Here is a 22,849-nt window from a genome sequence, read left to right as displayed (position 1 = left end):
GTGTAAGGGGCCGTGCTGGGGCTGGTGTTTCAGGGTTTAGGGCAGAGCAGTAGTGTGTGGGCAGAGTAGGGGTCATGTTGGGGGTGGTGTTTCAGGGTTTAGGGCAGAGCAGTAGTGTGTGGGCAGAGTAGGGGTCATGCTGGGAGTGGTGATACAGGGTTTAGGGCAAACCAGTGGTGTTCGCGCAGTGTAGAGGGTCATGCTGGGGGTGGTGTTTCAGGGTATAGGGCAGTGCAGTGGTGTTCGGGCAGTGTAGGGAGTCGTGCAGAGAGTGGTGTTTCAGGGTTTAGGGCAGTTGAGTGGTGTTCGGGCAGCGGAGGGGGTCGTGCAGGGGGTGGCGTTTCAGGGTTTAGGGCAGTGCAGTGGTGTTCGAGCAGTGTAGGGGGTGGTTTTGGGGGTGGTTTAGGGTTTAGGGCAGTGCAGTGGTGTTCGGGCAGAGTAGGGGGTCGTGCTGGGGTGGTGTGTCAGGGTTTAGGGCAGTGCAGTGGTGTTCGGGCAGTGTAGGGGGTCGTGCTGGGACTGGTGTTTCAGGGTTGAGGGCAGAGCAGTAGTGTGTGGGCAGAGTAGGGGGTCATGCTGGGGCTGGTGTTACAGGGTTTAGGGCAAAGCAGTGGTGTTCGCACAGTGTAGGGGGTCGTGCTGGGGGTGGTGTTTCAGGGTATAGGGCAGTGCAGTGGTGTTCGGTCAGTGTAGGAGGTCGTGCAGGGGGTGGTGTTTCAGGGTTTAGGGCAGGGCAGCGGTGTTCGGTCAGTGTACGGGGACTTGCAGGGGGTGGTGTTTCAGGGTTTAGGACAGTGGTGTTTGGGCAGTGTAGGGGGTCTCGCTGGGGGTGGTGTTTCAGGGTTTAGGGTAGTGCAGTGGTGTTTGGGCAGTGTAGGGGGTCTTGCTGGGGGTGGTGTTTCAGGGTTTAGGGTAGTGCAGTGGTGTTCAGGCAGTGTATGGGGTCGTGCTGGGGGTGGTGTTTCAGGGTTTAGGGCAGTGCAGTGGTGTTCGGGCAGTATAGGGGGTCTTGCTGGGGGTGGTGTTTCAGGGTTTACGGCAGTGCAGTAGTGTTCGAGCAGTGTAGGGGGTCATTTTGGGGGTGGTTTAGGGTTTAGGGCAGTGCAGTGGTGTTCGGGCAGTGTAGGGGGTCGTGCTGGGGGTGGTGTTTCAGGGTTTAGGGCAGTGCAGTGGTGTTCGGGCAGTGTAGGGGGTCGTGCTGGGGGTGCTGTTTCAGGGTTTAGGACAGTGCAGTGGTGTTCAGGCAGTGTAGGGGGTCTTGCTGGGGGTGGTGTTTCAGGGGTTAGGGCAGTTGTGTTCGGGCAGTGTAGGGGGTTGTGCAGGGAGTGGTGTTTCAGGGTTTAGGGCAGGGCAGTGGTATTCGGGCAGTGTAGTGGGTTTTGCAGGGGGTGGTGTTTCAGGGTTTAGGGCAGTGGTGTTCGGGCAGAGTAGGGGGTCATGCTGGGGGTGGTGTTTCAAGGTTTTGGGTAGTGCAGTGGAATTCGGGAAGTGTAGGGGGTCGTGCTGGGGCTGGTGTTTCAGGGTTTAGGGCAGTGCAGTGGTGTTCAGGCAGTGTAGGGGGTCTTGTTGGGGGGTGGTGTTTCAGGGTTTAGGGCAGTGGTGTTCGGGAAGTGTAGGGGGACTTGCAGGTTGTGGTGTTTCAGGGTTTAGGGCAGTGCAGTGGTGTTCGGGCAGCTTAGGGGGCCATGCTGGGGGTGGTGTTTCAGGCTTTATGGCAGTGGTGTTCGGGTAGTGTAGGGGGTCGTTCTGGGGCTGGTGTTTCAGGATTTAGGGCAGAGCAGTGGTGTTCGGACAGTGTAGGGTGTCGTGCTGGGGCTGGTGTTTCCGGGTTTAGGGCAGTGCAGTGTTGTTCGGGCAGTGTAGGGGTTCGTGCTGGGGTGATGTTTTGGGGTTAAGGGCAGTGGTGTTCAGGCAGTGTACGGGGTCTTGCTGGGGGTGGTGTTTCAGGGTTTAGGGCAGTGCAGTGGTGTTCGGGCAGTGTAAGGGGCCGTGCTGGGGCTGGTGTTTCAGGGTTTAGGGCAGAGCAGTAGTGTGTGGGCAGAGTAGGGGTCATGTTGGGGGTGGTGTTTCAGGGTTTAGGGCAGAGCAGTAGTGTGTGGGCAGAGTAGGGGTCATGCTGGGAGTGGTGTTACAGGGTTTAGGGCAAACCAGTGGTGTTCGCGCAGTGTAGAGGGTCGTGCTGGGGGTGGTGTTTCAGGGTATAGGGCAGTGCAGTGGTGTTCGGGCAGCGGAGGGGGTCGTGCAGGGGGGGGCGTTTCAGGGTTTAGGGCAGTGCAGTGGTGTTCGAGCAGTGTAGGGGGTGGTTTTGGGGGTGGTTTAGGGTTTAGGGCAGTGCAGTGGTGTTCGGGCAGTGTAGGGGGTCGTGCTGGGGTGGTGTTTCAGGGTTTAGGGCAGTGCAGTGGTGTTCGGGCAGTGGAGGGGGTCGTGCTGGGACTGGTGTTTCAGGGTTGAGGGCAGAGCAGTAGTGTGTGGGCAGAGTAGGGGGTCATGCTGGGGCTGGTGTTACAGGGTTTAGGGCAAAGCAGTGGTGTTCGCGCAGTGTAGGGGGTCGTGCTGGGGGTGGTGTTTCAGGGTATAGGGCAGTGCAGTGGTGTTCAGTCAGTGTAGGAGGTCGTGCAGGGGGTGGTGTTTCAGGGTTTAGGGCAGGGCAGCGGTGTTCGGTCAGTGTACGGGGACTTGCAGGGGGTGGTGTTTCAGGGTTTAGGACAGTGGTGTTTGGGCAGTGTAGGGGGTCTCGCTGGGGGTGGTGTTTCAGGGTTTAGGGTAGTGCAGTGGTGTTTGGGCAGTGTAGGGGGTCTTGCTGGGGGTGGTGTTTCAGGGTTTAGGGTAGTGCAGTGGTGTTCAGGCAGTGTATGGGGTCGTGCTGGGGGTGGTGTTTCAGGGTTTAGGGCAGTGCAGTGGTGTTCGGACAGTATGGGGGGTCTTGCTGGGGGTGGTGTTTCAGGGTTGACGGCAGTGCAGTAGTGTTCGAGCAGTGTAGGGGGTCATTTTGGGGGTGGTTTAGGGTTTAGGGCAGTGCAGTGGTGTTCGGGCAGTGTAGGGGGTCGTGCTGGGGGTGGTGTTTCAGGGTTTAGGGCAGTGCAGTGGTGTTCGGGCAGTGTAGGGGGTCGTGCTGGGGGTGCTGTTTCAGGGTTTAGGACAGTGCAGTGGTGTTCAGGCAGTGTAGGGGGTCTTGCTGGGGGTGGTGTTTCAGGGGTTAGGGCAGTGGTGTTCGGGCAGTGTAGGGGGTTGTGCAGGGAGTGGTGTTTCAGGGTTTAGGGCAGGGCAGTGGTGTTCGGGCAGTGTAGGGGGTCTTGCAGGGGGTGGTGTTTCAGGGTTTAGGGCAGTGGTGTTCGGGCAGAGTAGGGGGTCATGCTGGGGGTGGTGTTACAAGGTTTTGGGTAGTGCAGTGGAATTCGGGAAGTGTAGGGGGTCGTGCTGGGGCTGGTGTTTCAGGGTTTAGGGCAGTGCAGTGGTGTTCAGGCAGCGTAGGGGGTCTTGTTGGGGGGTGGTGTTTCAGGGTTTAGGGCAGTGGTGTTCGGGAAGTGTAGGGGGACTTGCAGGTTGTGGTGTTTCAGGGTTTAGGGCAGTGCAGTGGTGTTCGGGCAGCTTAGGGGGCCATGCTGGGGGTGGTGTTTCAGGCTTTATGGCAGTGGTGTTCGGGTAGTGTAGGGGGTCGTTCTGGGGCTGGTGTTTCAGGATTTAGGGCAGAGCAGTGGTGTTCCGGCAGTGTAGGGTGTCGTGCTGGGGCTGGTGTTTCCGGGTTTAGGGCAGTGCAGTGTTGTTCGGGCAGTGTAGGGGTTCGTGCTGGGGTTGGTGTTTCAGGGTTTAGGGCAGTGATGTTCGGGCAGTGTAGGGGGTCGTGCTGGGGTGATGTTTTGGGGTTAAGGGCAGTGGTGTTCAGGCAGTGTACGGGGTCTTGCTGGGGGTGGTGTTTCAGGGTTTAGGGCAGTGCAGTGGTGTTCGGGCAGTGTAGGGGGTCTTGCTGGGGGTGGTGTTTCAGGGTTTAGGGCACTGCAGTGGTGTTCGGACAGTGTACGGGGTCGTGCTGGGGGTGGTGTTTCAGGGTTTAGGGCAGGGCAGTGGTGTTGGGCAGTGTAGGGGGTCATGCTGGGGGTGGTGATTCAGGGTTTAGGGCAGTGCAGTGTTGTTCGGGCAGTGTAGGGGGTCATGCTTGGGGTGGTGTTTCAGGGTTTAGGGCAGTGTAGGGGGTCTTGCTGGGGGTGGTGTTTCAGGGTTTAGGGCAGTGCAGTGGTGTTCGGGCAGTGTAGGGGGTCTTGCTGGGGGTGGTGTTTCAGCGTTTACGGCAGTGCAGTGGTGTTCGGGCAGTGTACGGCGTCGTGCTGGGGGTGGTGTTTCAGGGTTTACGGCAGTGCAGTGGTGTTCAGGCAGTGTAGGGGGTAGTTCTGGGGGTGGTGTTTCAGGGTTTAGGGCAGTGCAGTGGTGTTCGGGCAGTGTAGGGGGTCGTGCTGAGGGTGGTGATTCAGGGTTTAGGGCAGTGCAGTGTTGTTCGGGCAGTGTTGGGGGTCATACTTGGGGTGGTGTTTCAGGGTTTAGGGCAGTGTAGGGGTTTTTTGCTGGGGGTGATGTTTCAGGGCTTAGGGCAGTGCAGTGGTTTTCGGGCAGTGTAGGGGGTCTTGATGGGGGTGGTGTTTCAGGGTTTACGGCAGTGCAGTGGTGTTCGAGCAGTGTAGGGGGTCGTTTTGGGGGTGGTTTAGGGTTTAGGGCAGTGCAGTGGTGTTCGGGCAGTGTAGGGGTCGTGTTGGGGGTGGTGTTTCAGGGTTTAGGGCAGTGCAGTGGTGTTCGGGCAGTGTATGGCGTCTTGTTGGGGGGTGGTGTTTCAGGGTTTAGTGCAGTGTTGTTCGGGCAGTGTAGGGGGTCGTGCTGGGACTGGTGTTTCAGGGTTTAGGGCAGAGCAGTAGTGTGTGGGCAGAGTAGGGGGTCGTGCTGGGGGTGGTGTTTCAGGGATTAGGGCAGTGATGTTCGGGCAGTGTAGGGGGTTGTGCTGGGGGTGATGTTTTGGGGTTAAGGGCAGTGGTGTTCAGGCTGTGTACGGGGTCTTGCTGGGGGTGGTGTTTCAGGGTTTAGGGCAGTGCAGTGGTGTTCGGGCAGTGTAGGGGGTCTTGCTGGGGGTGGTGTTTCAGGGTTTAGGGCAGTGCAGTGGTGTTCAGACAGTGTACGGGGTCGTGCTGGGGGTGGTGTTTCAGGGTTTAGGGCACGGCAGTGGTGTTCGGGCAGTGTAGGAGGTCATGCTGGGGGTGGTGATTCAGGGTTTAGGGCAGTGCAGTGTTGTTTGGGCAGTGTAGGAGGTCATGCTTGGGGTGGTGTTTAAGTGTTTAGGGCAGTGTAGGGGGTCTTGCTGGGGGTGGTGTTTCAGGGTTTAGGGCAGTGCAGTGGTGTTCGGGCAGTGGCGGGGTCTTGCTGGGGGTGGTGTTTCAGGGGTTACGGCAGTGCAGTGGTGTTCGGGCAGTGTAGGGGGGTCGTGCTGGGGCTGGTGTTTCGGGCAGTGGTGTTCGGGCAGTGTAGGGGGTCGTGCTGGGGTGGTGTTTCGGGGTTTAGGGCAGTGGTGTTCGGGCAGTGTAGGGGGTCATGCTTGGGATGGTCTTTCAGGGTTTAAGGCAGTGCAGTGGTGTTAGGGCAGTGTAGGGGGTCGTGCTGGGGGTGGTGTTGCAGGGTTTAGGGCAGTGCAGTGGTGTTCGGGCAGTGTACGGCGTTGTGCTGGGGGTGGTGTTTCAGGGTTTAGGGCAGTGCAGTGGTGTTCGGGCAGTGTAGGAGGTCGTGCTGGCGTGGTGTTTCAGGGTATAGGGCAGTGCAGTGGTGTTCGGGCAGTGTAGGGTCGTGCAGGGGGTGGTGTTTCAGGGGTTAGGGCAGTGGTGTTCGGGCAGTGTACGGGGTCGTGCTGGGGTTGGTGTTTCAGGGTTTAGGGCAAGGCAGTGGTGTTCGGTCAGTGTAGGGGGTCGTGTTTGGGTGGTGATTCAGGGTTTAGGGCAGTGCAATGTTCTTCGGGCAGTGTAGGGGGTCATGCTTGGCATGGTGTTTCAGGGTTTAGGGCAGTGTAGGGGGACTTGCTAGGGGTGGTGTTTCAGGGTTTACGACAGTGCAGTGGTGTTCGGGCAGTGTAGGGGGTCGTGCTGGGGCTGGTTTTCAGGGTTTAGGGCAGTGCAGTGGTGTTCGGGCAGTGTAGGGGTCATGCTGGGGCTGGTGTTTCAGGGTTTAGGGCAGTGCAGTGGTGTTCGGGCAATGTAGGGGGTTGTGCTGGGGCTGGTGTTTCAGGGTTTAGGGCAGTGGTGTTCGGGCAGTGTGTTGTAAATTGAAACCACGATGTGATTAAGCATTCACTAAAGACATGAATTCCCCTTTTATGACCAAGTCTCTTTCGTTATGTTGACTAAAGTCTGGACTCCATTATGTGTTGACATGTCTCCACGTGCTTAACACGAGAAGAGTCCTATCTTCGTGTTAGTTGCTCTTGCAATCTGCCTAGTAACAGTCTATAAATAGCTCCTTTGTCCGTCTGGCGCATACCCAGGCTTGACCACATCTGTTATCAGTTAGTCCTTGCTTGACCATGTTTTCGCGGGCTCAAGGAGTGTGTCAGCTCCGCCCACATATTGATCTTGTATCGAAAATGTCCATAAAAGGTAATATTCTTTACCTCATGTTGTATCCACCCACTTATGAGACCCTCTGTTGTGTATAAAAGGGGACCGTGTACGCAAGTCCTTTGTGCTACTCTATGCAATACTGAAGGGTGTTGTATGGATTGTAGGACCACCCTTAAGGGTTAATAAACTATGTCTTTGTATTTTGCAGTTTCCGTGCCAACTTCCTTATAGATTCCATTGCAGGAGAGCGAACCCTTGTGTCCTCCGGGCCTAGCTGGGGCCTGTATTCGTCAATTGGCGCCCGTCACGTGGGGCTCATCGGCGACTCGGATGCTCGAAGGATTGGTCGCGACGAAGGTGAGGAATTTGGCCGGGGATGTGATCACTGCCAGAGGCACTTTAGTCCTGGCATCCCGAGGTTTTTCTTCCTTCCCTTCCGAGCTGACCATCTGGGTGGCGCCGGTCCTCGACTGAGACCTCTTCTGTCGGTCCTGCCGTGACAGCCGTTTGGGCGAATTTTGGAGCTTGGCAGTTGGAATCTGGACTCTTGATTGGTAAGAACCGTTGTACGGTACTTGCTCCGAGTTTTTGAAGCCTAGTTTGGCTATTTGAGTTTGATTTGTGATGACCGGTCATATCTTGTATTGACTATTGTGAGAATATATGCGTTGCAACACATATAGGCTGGTAATGTGGAGATATTTCTCCGGAACTGTGTAACTTTGAACGGCACAACGTTTAAGTGCCATTTCTGATAATACTGCATATTTTGCATTATTTTTGAGCATGCCTGCTTTTAGCGCACTCCGTAAGTGGTGCTGCTGTTTTGGAAATCGGTTCAACCTCGAGGAATCTGCTCCAGCCCCCCCAGAGGGGACTCCTAATAGGGATATGTATGTGAAGCATGGTCTTTCCTCTATAATGTACAGCACGATATGGAGGAAATACACCAAGAAGGATCCTGAGTTGCGATGGCCTTTGTATGGATCGTTTGATATGCGTAAGATTGAGTATGTGGAACAGTGTATGTGTAAACGGCGTGCTCGTCAAGACATGTTTGAATGTGTGCGATTATGGGTGAAGGAAGTGCGTGAGCGAGAGAAACGTGAGAAAGCGCTGTTTGATAAAGAGCAACGGAAGAATGATCATGTGAGAGCACAGGAAGCAAAGCGTCGGGAGGAAAGAGAACTGGCGGAGAGACAAGAGAAAGAGCGTCGGTTGCAAGTCTCGGGTCAATATGCTGTTCGTCAATCACTTTAACCTGTCCTTAATAATCCTGACGATGATTTTTATTTATTAGATCGTTCTCCGCCCCCTTATGTCAGCGCGTCTGCCCCGAGGTCACAAGATTCTGGATCGGTTTCGGGTAAGGTAGACACGCGGTCCATGTTATCGGCTGACCGAATGGGTGAGCTTTGGCAAGTTTCCTATCGTGCACTTAAGGGCAAGTTATCCCTTGCTGAGTTGTTGAATTCCTGGGAGCTGTGGCAGGATAGAGAGAAGTTGTATTTTTTGGGCCACTTTTCTGATGAAGTGATTGCTGCTTTCCGGAAATATTCCAGTGTCTTTGAGCCTGACGATGTGGTATCAGATGCTAAAGCATTGCGTAATGGTGTTTTCTCTCCCTCTAAGGCGCCTGATGCGGTTCGGCGGCTGTTTGCATTGCGGGACGCGGTGAGGGACCTTAAAGAGAAAGCACGCCAACAAGCTGAGGAGGAGAAGCAGTCGGATTCGCATACCGGAGATGGCCACTCATCCACCTCCCAGTCAGATAAGAGCGACCTAGTGCATGCTAAACCAATGCGAGAGGCGGCACCTTTGTATGTTCCTCCTAAAGGAGCGGGGACTAGTTCGGATATTACCTCCGCCGATGCTAAGGGATATTTTGTGTACAATTGGGTTTATACTCCTTGGCATAGGGCTGATGTCATGGCATTAAAAAATGCATTGCCTGATCCCCGCAAGAATCCAGCGGCCTTCTACGAAGAAGTGGAGGGGGCCCTGAATTCTTGTACTATGACCTTAGCAGATATAGATCTGTTCTTTGGGCTTATTTTACCACCAGATATGTGGCGATCTGTGCGGAAGGTGGACGATGTTGCCGCTTTCAAAGCTCGGTGGTCTGAGCTGGAGGATGAGGATAGGGAGAGGAAGCCCGCGCAGAAACCACCTCAGCTTATCTTAGATCTCCCTGCTGCTATTCTGACTAAGTTGAAGACAATCATCCCCCCTAAAAAGATTGACTGGAATATGCCAGCCTCGTGTAAGCAGAAAGTTGACGAATCAGTTGCAGATTTCTTTACGCGCTTTGAGGAGACGTTTCATGATTTTAGTGGTCAGTCACTTACGGATGATACGGGTCGACACCTCTTTGCTGATAAATATGTGGCGAATTTACTACCGGCGATCGCAGCCCGCCTAAAAGCGAGTGAAAGTTCTTGGTCCACTGCGACCCCGACAGCCCTCCTGACTATAGCTCAGTATTATGAGCGCCAGGAGCAAGAAGCGAAGGGACAGGAGGAGAAGAAATCGAAGGATTTAAAAATGAAGGTGATGCTAGCGCAAGCATATGGTCCGCCCCGCCGGGGTGTCAATAGAGGTAGGGGAGGATTTTATGGTCCTCCCTCGGGCCGATCTGATTTGAACAGGAATCAATGTGCGTATTGTAAGCAATCGGGACACTGGGCCAGAGATTGCCTGGCGTTGCATGCTTCGCGTCAGGGACACAATCAGGGTGGCCCGAGAGGTAGAGGGGGTTTCTCGAATTTTAGAGGGAATTCTAACGATCACGCTCGTTTTGACCCTGCCGGGCAGCAACGAGATAGGCCTAATGTTTTCGATCGACAAAACCAGTATCAAGTGTCGGGGATTGACCGCTCTGGGTACCATGATTCTCAGCATGCATAGGAATGCGTTGGATGGGGGTTAGAATCAGTTGAGGTGCCGGTTGATCAGAAGGGTCCTTACGTATTAGCTGAGGTTTTGGGTTCTACTGATCAGTTCCTAGTGGATACAGGAGCGACTCGTAGTGCGCTGTCTAAACAATTGGTTCCGAGGGCTCCCCCATCTGGCTTAATGGTTACATTGGTAGGGTTTGACGGTACACTCTCCCGAAGCCCTCTTTCGCGGCCCCTCACATTTCAGGTTGATTCTTTTTCTGCACCCTGTCCGTTTTTGCTTGCCCCGAACACGCCAGACAACATTATGGGCCTTGATATGTTAAAGCACTTCAGAGCTACGATCCGCTGCTCCCCTGCTGGAGTGCGGGTGATATTAAATGACAATTACCCTCGGTCTGAACGGATGTGTGTGGTTGCAGAGGATGCTGTGTTAGCTACTCTCCCTCGCGCTTTGTGGACCACCTCGGATACTGATGTGGGACAGATGGTGATTCCGCCTGTTCACATTAGTGTCCAGGAGGGGGCGGTGTTACCACGCCTCCCACAGTATCGTATTTCCCAGGAGGGGGAAGAGGCTCTTATACAGATTGTGCAGGATTTGATTAAGGTGGGAGTAGTGGAGGAAGTTCCCTACAACGTCTGTAATAGCCCGATTCTACCCATTTTGAAAAAGGATACGGATGCCAAAGTCTATCGGTTTATAATTGATTTGAGAGAGGTAAACGAGATCGTGATACCTCAGTACCCAGTGGTTTCTGATATCACGACGTTGCTTACTTTGGTCCCACCTACGGCGACCACGTTTTCAGTTATTGATTTGAAAAACGCTTTCTTTTCGATTCCTATTCACCCCGATAGCCGATACCTTTTTGGTTTCACTCTAAATAATAGGTCTTATCGATTTTGTAGAATCCCTCAGGGCTACACGGAAAGCCCTAGCATTTATAGTCAAGCTTTGAAAAGACAATTGGACTCCTTTGTTCTTCCCGAGGGTGTCGCCCTCATTCAATATGTCGATGACATCTTGCTGGCGGCCGACACTCCGGAGTTGTGTGAAACGAGTACGTTGTCCTTGCTTTCCTTTTTGGCATCCCACAATCACAAAGTATCTCGGAAGAAATTGCAGTTCTGTAGACCAAAGGTGACTTATCTGGGTCACCTTTTGTCTAAGGAGGGGCGTGCACTCACACCAGATCGTATTCAAGTAATTTTGGACACGCCAGTGCCTTCCACGCAGAAGGACGTGCGTGCATTTTTGGGTCTTGTTTCTTTTTGTAGGCAATGGATACTAGGGTTTTCACACATAGCCAAGCCATTGTTAGCCCTTTTGACAAAAGACACACCTATTCCGCTTCCTTGGTCAAATGAGTGTGACACTGCCTTCCAGAAATTGCGACAGGCCCTTTGTTCAGCACCAGTGTTAGGGACTCCTGATTATACAAAACCTTTTTCGCTGTATGTGCATGAAAAAAATGGATGTGCATTATCAGTTTTAGTGCAGATGCACGGCGACAAGCAGCGCCCTTGTGCATATTTTTCGGCTGTACTTGACCCTGTTGCCCGAGCATTGCCTGGTTGTTTTCGTTCGGTTGCGGCGACAGCTGTGTCAATACGCCAAAGCGAGGGAATTGTGTTATCTCATAAGTTGTTGGTATTAGTCCCCCATGCTGTTGATGCCCTGCTTAATCAGACAAAGACGCAGCATTTGACCAGCGCCCGTTTAACGGGATATGAGCTGACGCTCTTGGCTCCTCATATTACGTTAAAGAGGTGCGTAACGTTAAATCCGGCCACATTGTTGCCATACCCCGAGATTCAGTCTGAAGCACAGAAAGCACATGATTGTATTCTTCTGACTGAAGAACAAACAAAGGGTCGTATTGATCTCCAGGATACGCCCTTTCCAGATGTGGATGGAGAACTGTGGGTGGACGGGTCATGCCTGAAGCTACCAGATGGTACGACTTCAGCAGCGTATGCAATTACCACATTGCAAACAATAGTGGAGACAGCACGCATTCCACAGAAATCAGCTCAAGCAGCGGAACTGATAGCATTAACATGAGCATGTGAGCTCAGTACAGGATTGTGTGTGAATGTTTATACAGATAGCCGGTATGCCTTCGGAGTAGCGCACGATTTCGGCCTGCTCTGGAAGGAGAGAGGGTTTTTAACGTCACATGGAGTACAAATAATGCATGGGGAGTTAGTTCACAATCTTTTAACTGCATTGACATATCCGAAGAAAATTGCCATCGTTAAATGTAGCGCCCATAGGAGAGTAGTCGATAAAGTTGGAGAAGGGAATGCGTTAGCAGACCGGGTGGCACGGGAGACTGCAATGCAGCCCGGTGCTACTGCCATGTATGTAGTGAAGTCGCAAGTAGAAAGATGGCACGATGCGAAGGAAGAAGTGCGAGAAATACAGAGGACCGCTTCTGATAAAGAACGGGAGCAATGGTCCTGTGAGGGAGAATTGGACGATGAGGGTTGCTGGAGAAATAAGCAGATGGATAGATGGAAATTACCCACGGCTTTTGTACAACCTATGGTTCAGATGGCACATGGGCTAGCACATGTTGGAGCTTCCGCAATTGTAAAATTGCTTACCCAAGTCTGGGAGCATCCAGAGATTGCTAGCACGGCAAAGAGGGTGGTGCAGACCTGTATGATCTGCCTGAGGTACAACCCAGGAAAGGGTACTCGAACTCCAGCAGGAGGATTTGTAACACCTACTGCACCCTTTGAGGTTTTGCAGATGGATTACATCCAGCTTGAGCGCTGTAACAATTTGAAGTATGTTCTAGTAGTGGTTTGTGCCTTTAGCAAATGGGTTGAGGCATACCCTACGAAAGACAATACTGCAATGACTACCGCCAAGATGCTGTTGAAGGAGTTCTTCCCTCGATATGGCGTTTGTAGACTTCTGTGGAGTGATAACGGACCCCACTTTATAGCGGATGTTATAAAGTATGTTTTGAAGGGTCTGGGCATCACCCAGAAGTTCCACGCAGTGTTTCACCCTCAATCTGCGGGACTAGTCGAGAAGTATAATGGTACACTGAAGCTCAAGATCGCTAAAATCCAAGCTTCGACGTCTTTGACTTGGCTAGATGCTTTACCACTGGCGTTATTGTCAATTAGATCGGTACTGCATTCTCGAACCGGTCTTACACCGTACGAGATTGTCTTTGGACGCCCAATGAATATTTGGGGTCCACCAAAACCTAAGACTGTGTATGATGTACCTTGTGTAATGATGAATGATTATCTGGCGCAGTTAACGGATATCTTGGTTTCTATTCATCAACAGGTCCGGGAGGCGCTCCCAGATCGGTCCACCGGTGAAGGACATAGTCTCCGGCCTGGCGACTATGTCATGGTGAAGATCTTTGACAGGACGAACAGCTTGGAGCCGAGATGGGTTGGTCCTGAGCAGGTCCTACTTGCAACGAGGACGGCTGTGCGAGTTTCCAGCAGAAAGAATTGGATCCATTCCCTGCACTGCCGCAAAGTACCGCCCGGATTGGTGGAGTCTGCTGTATTGACCGATCAACGAGAAATTCTGGCTGCAGAGAAAGGCCGTGCTGGGGAACCGAACGACACCGAACGACACTGAGGAGCTCTTTCCGGACCACGCGACTCCTGGAGGAAAGCGATATCATCTCAGGCCAAGGAAGTGAATTCTTCAGTACCGGGACATGTTGTCAGAACGGCCCTTGGGTTAGTGAAACGGAGAGCCAATGAGGCAAGGGGGGGAGATCAGCCCTGCATTAGTGTAGCGACACCCGTCTTGGCCCGTTGGTGAAGAAATCGACCGCTGCCTAAGGGGAAGAGTTCTGACAAACCTTTTAGTTTCAGGAAGATATTGATCCTTTATTCTGACATGGAGAAAAAGAAAATCCTTTGTGCAACAGGTTTTATGCTTACAGTAGCTATTGTGGGGATAACCACATGGTTTGTGGAGGATGTGACTCCTGCTCGAAAGTTACTTGTGTTGACTACTCCCGTGCCTGAGGAGCACTACTTCTATACCCTTCCGTATCAAGAATTGAAGCATCGTCAGTCTTATTTGAATAACACTTTCATCCAGATGTTGCATCATACCCACGTTGCCACGAATGCTAAGAACTGTTGGATATGTGGTATGATGCCAGCTCACCAGAAGAAAGGAGGAACGCCATTCATACCTCTTCCTTTCTCTCATAATGGCACTTGTAGAGCATGATACACTTTGCTTTTTGCCACCCGGAAGCCCACAGTGGGACGATTACTCTTCAGACTCAATAAAGAATGTCATCAGAATAAATATGGATATCCGCAAGCGAATGGGACAATTTTGGGAATGGGAAGAGTATCGACCAGACAATGAATCGATTCCTTATATTTTCACGAACACCAGAGACACTGTGGGAAAAGACAGATTTGTGATTCAAGTGGCACAAGCTCAAGCGGACCTGTGTGTCCAGAGTGTGGGTTATATTCCTGTTGGGGTTAGTGATTGCATTACCATATTAAACATCGACGGGTTGAATAACAGTACCTTTTTAGCATCCCATAATACATACTTCGTATGTGGAAATAAAGGTTATTACCGTTTGCCAGCCGGTTGGTCTGGAGTATGTTATGTAGCCTTTCTATTGCCCCCTGTATTTTTGGCACCTGCATCCTATCATAAGGATTTGAAGTTGTTAAATAATGTGACTGTAAATAGGTATAAACGTACTCAATTGATGATGTGGATCAGACTGACACTAGCCTGCAGCAGTATATTGATTTTAATTTAGGATTGTTTTTCTTCGTTGGGGCTGCCCTAAATAGTAGGAAAGTTCGAAGGTTAACAAGAGTGGTAGAGGCCGTGACAAACCAAACCGCTGCTGCTCTTGGGAATCTTACGGAAGAATTACAGATTACTAGAATTGTTGCATTGCAGAATCGTATGGTGTTAGATGTTATGTTAGCCGACCGAGGTGGAGCTTGTAAAATTATCGGAAGTAGTTGTTGTGTGTTTATCCCTGACCACACGCCGTCAGTTTATAATGCTATCAACAGGTTGCACAAAATTGCAGCTGAAATCCATACAGAAAACGGCACTTGGTCCTTTTCTGGATGGTTTTGGGCATTGATCAGTGCTTGGGGGTGGAAGGTTTTAACTGGTCTTTGTATAATTGTAGCAGTTCTGTTTTCTTGTTGCATCTGTGTCAAATGTGGTCCCTTGCTCTGTTCCTTATGTGTATCATTCTGTATTCCCGATAAGAAAGCTATTGCCGATGTCACTTATCAGAAACATTTAGCTAAAGACGTAAAAGAAATGATGACAATTGACATATATGATGATTATCCTAACAAACCGGATGTCTTCAGTAAATGCTGAAAGGGTCGTCTGTTGTAAATTGAAACCACGATGTGATTAAGCATTCACTAAAGACATGAATTCCCCTTTTATGACCAAGTCTCTTTCGTTATGTTGACTAAAGTCTGGACTCCATTTTGTATTGACATGTCTCCACGTGCTTAACACGAGAAGAGTCCTATCTTCGTGTTAGTTGCTCTTGCAATCTGCCTAGTAACAGTCTATAAATAGCTCCTTTGTCCGTCTGGCGCATACCCAGGCTTGACCACATCTGTTATCAGTTAGTCCTTGCTTGACCATGTTTTCGCGGGCTCAAGGAGTGTGTCAGCTCCGCCCACATATTGATCTTGTATCGAAAATGTCCATAAAAGGTAATATTCTTTGCCTCATGTTGTATCCACCCACTTATGAGCCCCTCTATTGTGTATAAAAGGGGACCGTGTACGCAAGTCCTTTGTGCTACTCTATGCAATACTGAAGGGTGTTGTATGGATTGTAGGACCACCCTTAAGGGTTAATAAACTATGTCTTTGTATTTTGCAGTTTCCGTGCCAACTTCCTTATAGATTCCATTGCAGGAGAGCGAACCCTTGTGTCCTCCGGGCCTAGCTGGGGCCTGTATTCGTCAAGTGTAGGGGGGTCTTGCTGGGGGTGATGTTTCAGGCTTCAGGGCAGTGGTGTTCGGGCAGTGTAGGGGGTCTTGCTGGGGGTAGTGTTTCAGGGTTTAGGGCAGTGCAGTGGTGTTCGGGCAGTGTAGGGGGTTATGGTGGGGGTGGTGTTTCAGGCTTTAGGGCAGTGGTGTTTGGGCAGGGTAGGGGATTGTGCTGGGGCTGGTGTTTCAGGGTTTAGGGCAGTGCAGTGGTGTTCGGGCAGTATAGGGGGTCGTGCTGGGGCTAGTGTTTCAGGGTTTAGGGCAGTGAAGTGGTTTTCGGGCAGTATAGGGGTCGTGCTGGGGCTGGTGTTTCAGGGTTTAGTGCAGAGCAGTGGTGTTCAGGTAGTGTAGGGGGTCGTGATGGGGTGGTGTTTCAGGGTTTAGGGCAGTGCAGTGGTGTTCGGGCAGTGTAGGGGGGTCATGCTGGGGCTGGTGTTTTGGGGTTTAGGACAGTGGTGTTTGGGCAGTGTAGGGGGTCATGCTGGGGTGGTGTTTCGGGGTTTAAGACAGTGGTGTTCGGGCAGTGTAGGGGGTCTTGCTGGGGGTGGTGTTTCAGTGTTTAGGGCAGTGCAGTGGTGTTCGGGCAGTGTAGCGATCGTGCTGGGGCTGGTGTTTCAGGGTTTAGGGCAGAGCAGTGGTGTTCGTCCAGTTTAGGGGGTCTTGCTTGGGGTGGTGTTTCAGGGTTTAGGACAGTGCACCGGTGTTTGGGCAGTGTAGAGGGTCGTGCTGGGGTAGTGTTTTAGGGTTTAGGGCAGTGTAGGGGGTCGTGCTGGGGTGGTGTTTCGGGTTTAGGGCAGTGCAGTGGTGTTCGGACAGTGTAGGGGGTCGAGCTGAGGCTGGTGTTTCAGGGTTGAGGGCAGTGTAGTGGTGTTTCGGCCGTGTAGAGGGTCTTGCTGGGGGTGTGTTTCAGGGTTTAGGACAGAGCAGTGGTATTCAGGCAGTGTAGGGGGTCGTGCTGGGGTAGTGTTTTTGGGGTTTAGGACAGTGCAGTGGTGTTCGGGCAGTGTAGGGGGTCATGCTGGGGATGGTGTTTCCGGGTTTAGGGCAGTGCAGTGGTGTTCGGGCAGTGTAGGGGTCGTGCTGGGGCTGGTGTTTCAGGGTTTAGGGCAGTGCAGTGGTGTTCAGGCAGTGTAGGGGGTTGTGCTGGGGCTGGTGTTTCAGGGTTTAGGGCAGTGCAGTGGTGTTTGGGCAGTGTAGGGGGTCATGCTGGGGGTGGTGTTTCAAGCTTTAGGGCAGTGGTGTTCGGGCAGTGTAGGGGGTCGTTCTGGGGGTGGTGTTTAAGGCTTTAGGGCAGTGGTGTTCGGGCAGTGTAGGGGGTCATTCTGGGGCTGGTGTTTCAGGGTTTAGGGCAGTGCAGTGGTGTTCGGGCAGTGTAGGGGGTAATGCTGGGGGTGGTGTTTCAGGCTTTAGGGCAGTGGTGTTCGGGCAGTGTAGGGTTCGTTCTGGGGCTGGTGTTTCAGGATTTAGGGCAGTGCCATGGTGTTCGGGCAGTGTAGGGGGTCGTGCTGGGGATGGTGTTTCAGGGTTTAGGGCAGTGATGTTCGGGCAGTGTAGGGGGTCGTGCTGGGGGTGATGTTTCGGGGTTTAGGGCAGTGGTGTTCAGGCAGTGTACGGGGTCTTGCTGGGGGTGGTGTTTCAGGGTTTAGGGCAGTTCAGTGGTGTTCGGGCAGTGTAGGGAGTCTTGCTGGGGGTGGTGTTTCAGGGTTTAGGGAGTGCAGTGGTGTTCGGGCAGAGTAGGGGGTCGTGCTGGGGGTGGTGTTTTAGGGTTTAGGGCAGTGCAGTGGTGTTCGGGTAGTGTAGGGGGTCTTGCTGGGGGTGGTGTTTCAGGGTTTAGGGCAGTGCAGTGGTGTTCGGGCAGTGTAGGGGGGTCGTGCTGTGGCTGGTGTTTCGGGGTTTAGGGCAGTGGTGTTTGAGCAGTGTAGGGGGTCGTGCTGGGGTTGGTGTTTCAGGGTTTAGGGCAAGGCAGTGGTGTTCAGTCAGTGTAGGGGGTCGTGTTGGGGTGGTGATTCAGGGTTTAGGGCAGTGCAGTGTTGTTCGGGCAGTGTAGGGGGTCATGCTTGGGGTGGTGTTTCAGGGTTTAGGGCAGTGTAGGGGGACTTGCTAGGGGTGGTGTTTCAGGGTTTAGGGCAGGGCAATGGTGTTCGGGCACTATAGGGGGTCTTGCTGGGGGTGGTGTTTCAGGGTTTACGGCAGTGCAGTGGTGTTCGAGCAGTGTAGGGGGTCGTGCTGGGGGTGGTGTTTTAGGGTTTAGGACAGTGCAGTGGTGTTCGGGTAGTGTAGGGGGTCTTGCTGGGGGTGGTGTTTCAGGGTTTAGGGCAGTGCAGTGGTGTTCGGGCAGTGTAGGGGGGTCGTGCTGTGGCTGGTGTTTCGGGGTTTAGGGCAGTGGTGTTTGAGCAGTGTAGGGGGTCATGCTGGGGTGGTGTTTCGGGGTTTAGGTCAGTGGTGTTCGGGCAGTGTATGGGGTCTTGCTGGGGGTGGTGTTTCAGGGTTTAGGGCAGTGCAGTGGTGTTCGGGCAGTGTAGGGGTCGTGATGGGGCTGGCGTTTCAGGGTTTCGGGCATAGCAATGGTGTTTGTCCAGTTTAGGGGGTCATGCTGGGGGTGGTGTTTCAGGGTTTAGGACAGTGCACCGGTGTTTGGGCAGTGTAGAGGGTCGTGCTGGGGTAGTGTTTTAGGGTTTAGGGCAGTGCAGTGGTGTTCGGGCAGTGTAGGGGGTCATGCTGGGGTGGTGTTTCAGGGTTTAGGGCAGTGCAGTGGTGTTCGGACATTGTAGGGGGTCGAGCTGAGGCTGGTGTTTCAGGGTTTAGGGCAGTGCAGTGGTGTTTCGGCAGTGTAGAGGGTCTTGCTGGGGGTGTGTTTCAGGGTTTAGGACAGTGCAGTGGTATTCGGGCAGTGTAGGGGGTCGTGCTGGGGTAGTGTTTTAGGATTTAGGACAGTGCAGTGGTGTTCGGGCAGTGTAGGGGGTCGTGCTGGGGCTGGTGTTTCAGGGTTTAGGGCAGTGCAGTGGTGTTCGGGCAGTGTAGGGGTCGTGCTGGCGCTGGTGTTTCAGGGTTTAGGGCAGTGCAGTGGTGTTCGGGCAGTGTAGGGGGTTGTGCTGGGGCTGGTGTTTCAGGGTTTAGGGCAGTGGTGTTCGGGCAGTGTAGGGGGGTCTTGCTGGGGGTGATGTTTCAGGCTTCAGGGCAGTGGTGTTCGGGCAGTGTAGGGGGTCTTGCTGGGGGTAGTGTTTCAGGGTTTAGGGCAGTGCACCGGTGTTTGGGCAGTGTAGAGGGTCGTCCTGGGGTAGTGTTTTAGGGTTTAGGGCAGTGTAGGGGGTCGTGCTGGGGTGGTGTTTCGGGTTTAGGGCAGTGCAGTGGTGTTCGGACAGTGTAGGGGGTCGAGCTGAGGCTGGTGTTTCAGGGTTGAGGGCAGTGTAGTGGTGTTTCGGCAGTGTAGAGGGTCTTGCTGGGGGTGTGTTTCAGGGTTTAGGACAGAGCAGTGGTATTCAGGCAGTGTAGGGGGTCGTGCTGGGGTAGTGTTTTTGGGGTTTAGGACAGTGCAGTGGTGTTCGGGCAGTGTAGGGGGTCATGCTGGGGATGGTGTTTCCGGGTTTAGGGCAGTGCAGTGGTGTTCGGGCAGTGTAGGGGTCGTGCTGGGGCTGGTGTTTCAGGGTTTAGGGCAGTGCAGTGGTGTTTGGGCAGTGTAGGGGGTCATGCTGGGGGTGGTGTTTCAAGCTTTAGGGCAGTGGTGTTCGGGCAGTGTAGGGGGTCGTTCTGGGGGTGGTGTTTAAGGCTTTAGGGCAGTGGTGTTCGGGCAGTGTAGGGGGTCATTCTGGGGCTGGTGTTTCAGGGTTTAGGGCAGTGCAGTGGTGTTCGGGCAGTGTAGGGGGTAATGCTGGGGGTGGTGTTTCAGGCTTTAGGGCAGTGGTGTTCGGGCAGTGTAGGGTTCGTTCTGGGGCTGGTGTTTCAGGATTTAGGGCAGTGCCATGGTGTTCGGGCAGTGTAGGGGGTCGTGCTGGGGATGGTGTTTCAGGGTTTAGGGCAGTGATGTTCGGGCAGTGTAGGGGGTCGTGCTGGGGGTGATGTTTCGGGGTTTAGGGCAGTGGTGTTCAGGCAGTGTACGGGGTCTTGCTGGGGGTGGTGTTTCAGGGTTTAGGGCAGTTCAGTGGTGTTCGGGCAGTGTAGGGAGTCTTGCTGGGGGTGGTGTTTCAGGGTTTAGGGAGTGCAGTGGTGTTCGGGCAGAGTAGGGGGTCGTGCTGGGGGTGGTGTTTTAGGGTTTAGGGCAGTGCAGTGGTGTTCGGGTAGTGTAGGGGGTCTTGCTGGGGGTGGTGTTTCAGGGTTTAGGGCAGTGCAGTGGTGTTCGGGCAGTGTAGGGGGGTCGTGCTGTGGCTGGTGTTTCGGGGTGTAGGGCAGTGGTGTTTGAGCAGTGTAGGGGGTCGTGCTGGGGTTGGTGTTTCAGGGTTTAGGGCAAGGCAGTGGTGTTCAGTCAGTGTAGGGGGTCGTGTTGGGGTGGTGATTCAGGGTTTAGGGCAGTGCAGTGTTGTTCGGGCAGTGTAGGGGGTCATGCTTGGGGTGGTGTTTCAGGGTTTAGGGCAGTGTAGGGGGACTTGCTAGGGGTGGTGTTTCAGGGTTTAGGGCAGGGCAATGGTGTTCGGGCACTATAGGGGGTCTTGCTGGGGGTGGTGTTTCAGGGTTTACGGCAGTGCAGTGGTGTTCGAGCAGTGTAGGGGGTCGTGCTGGGGGTGGTGTTTTAGGGTTTAGGACAGTGCAGTGGTGTTCGGGTAGTGTAGGGGGTCTTGCTGGGGGTGGTGTTTCAGGGTTTAGGGCAGTGCAGTGGTGTTCGGGCAGTGTAGGGGGGTCGTGCTGTGGCTGGTGTTTCGGGGTTTAGGGCAGTGGTGTTTGAGCAGTGTAGGGGGTCATGCTGGGGTGGTGTTTCGGGGTTTAGGTCAGTGGTGTTCGGGCAGTGTATGGGGTCTTGCTGGGGGTGGTGTTTCAGGGTTTAGGGCAGTGCAGTGGTGTTCGGGCAGTGTAGGGGTCGTGATGGGGCTGGCGTTTCAGGGTTTCGGGCATAGCAATGGTGTTTGTCCAGTTTAGGGGGTCATGCTGGGGGTGGTGTTTCAGGGTTTAGGACAGTGCACCGGTGTTTGGGCAGTGTAGAGGGTCGTGCTGGGGTAGTGTTTTAGGGTTTAGGGCAGTGCAGTGGTGTTCGGGCAGTGTAGGGGGTCATGCTGGGGTGGTGTTTCAGGGTTTAGGGCAGTGCAGTGGTGTTCGGACATTGTAGGGGGTCGAGCTGAGGCTGGTGTTTCAGGGTTTAGGGCAGTGCAGTGGTGTTTCGGCAGTGTAGAGGGTCTTGCTGGGGGTGTGTTTCAGGGTTTAGGACAGTGCAGTGGTATTCGGGCAGTGTAGGGGGTCGTGCTGGGGTAGTGTTTTAGGATTTAGGACAGTGCAGTGGTGTTCGGGCAGTGTAGGGGGTCGTGCTGGGGCTGGTGTTTCAGGGTTTAGGGCAGTGCAGTGGTGTTCGGGCAGTGTAGGGGTCGTGCTGGCGCTGGTGTTTCAGGGTTTAGGGCAGTGCAGTGGTGTTCGGGCAGTGTAGGGGGTTGTGCTGGGGCTGGTGTTTCAGGGTTTAGGGCAGTGGTGTTCGGGCAGTGTAGGGGGGTCTTGCTGGGGGTGATGTTTCAGGCTTCAGGGCAGTGGTGTTCGGGCAGTGTAGGGGGTCTTGCTGGGGGTAGTGTTTCAGGGTTTAGGGCAGTGCAGTGGGGTTCGGGCAGTGTAGGGGGTCATGGTGGGGGTGGTGTTTCAGGCTTTAGGGCAGTGGTGTTTGGGCAGGGTAGGGGGTTGTGCTGGGGCTGGTGTTTCAGGGTTTAGGGCAGTGCAGTGGTGTTCGGGCAGTGTAGGGGGTCGTGCTGGGGCTTGTGTTTCAGGGTTTAGGGCAGTGAAGTGGTTTTTGGGCAGTGTAGGGGTCGTGCTGGGGCTGGTGTTTCAGGGTTTAGGGCAGAGCAGTGGTGTTCGGGCAGTGTAAGGGGCCGTGCTGGGGCTGGTGTTTCAGGGTTTAGGGCAGAGCAGTAGTGTGTGGGCAGAGTAGGGGTCATGTTGGGGGTGGTGTTTCAGGGTGTAGGGCAGAGCAGTAGTGTGTGGGCAGAGTAGGGGTCATGCTGGGAGTGGTGTTACAGGGTTTAGGGCAAACCAGTGGTGTTCGCGCAGTGTAGAGGGTCGTGCTGGGGGTGGTGTTTCAGGGTATAGGGCAGTGCAGTGGTGTTCGGGCAGTGTAGGGAGTCGTGCAGAGGGTGGTGTTTCAGGGTTTAGGGCAGTGGAGTGGTGTTCGGGCAGTGTAGGGGGTCGTGCAGGGGGTGGCGTTTCAGGGTTTAGGGCAGTGCAGTGGTGTTCGAGCAGTGTAGGGGGTGGTTTTGGGGGTGGTTTAGGGTTTAGGGCAGTGCAGTGGTGTTCGGGCAGTGTAGGGGGTCGTGCTGGGGTGGTGTTTCAGGGTTTAGGGCAGTGCAGTGGTGTTCGGGCAGTGTAGGGGGTCGTGCAGGGACTGGTGTTTCAGGGTTGAGGGCAGAGCAGTAGTGTGTGGGCAGAGTAGGGGGTCATGCTGGGGCTGGTGTTACAGGGTTTAGGGCAAAGCAGTGGTGTTCGCGCAGTGTAGGGGGTCGTGCTGGGGGTGGTGTTTCAGGGTATAGGGCAGTGCAGTGGTGTTCGGTCAGTGTAGGAGGTCGTGCAGGGGGTGGTGTTTCAGGGTTTAGGGCAGGGCAGTGGTGTTCGGTCAGTGTACGGGGACTTGCAGGGGGTGGTGTTTCAGGGTTTAGGACAGTGGTGTTTGGGCAGTGTAGGGGGTCTCGCTGGGGGTGGTGTTTCAGAGTTTACGGCAGTGCAGTAGTGTTCGAGCAGTGTAGGGGGTCGTTTTGGGGGTGGTTTAGGGCAGTGCAGTGGTGTTCGGGCAGTGTAGGGGGTCGTGCTGGGGGTGGTGTTTCAGGGTTTAGGGCAGTGCAGTGGTGTTCGGGCAGTGTAGGGGGTCGTGCTGGGGGTGCTGTTTCAGGGTTTAGGACAGTGCAGTGGTGTTCAGGCAGTGTAGGGGGTCTTGCTGGGGGTGGTGTTTCAGGGGTTAGGGCAGTGCAGTGGTGTTCGGGCAGTGTAGGAGGTCGTGCTGGGGGTGCTGTTTCAGGGTTTAGGACAGTGCAGTGGTGTTCAGGCAGTGTAGGGGGTCTTGCTGGGGGTGGTGTTTCAGGGGTTAGGGCAGTGGTGTTCGGGCAGTGTAGGGGGTTGTGCAGGGAGTGGTGTTTCAGGGTTTAGGGCAGGGCAGTGGTGTTCGGGCAGTGTAGGGGGTCTTGCAGGGGGTGGAGTTTCAGGGTTTAGGGCAGTGGTGTTCGGGCAGAGTAGGGGGTCTTGCTGG

The sequence above is a fragment of the Triturus cristatus genome, chromosome 1_1, assembly GCF_964204655.1.
Source record: "Triturus cristatus chromosome 1_1, aTriCri1.1, whole genome shotgun sequence".
NCBI classification, from domain to species: Eukaryota; Metazoa; Chordata; class Amphibia; order Caudata; family Salamandridae; genus Triturus; species Triturus cristatus.
Note: the sequence above shows the minus strand (reverse complement) of the source record.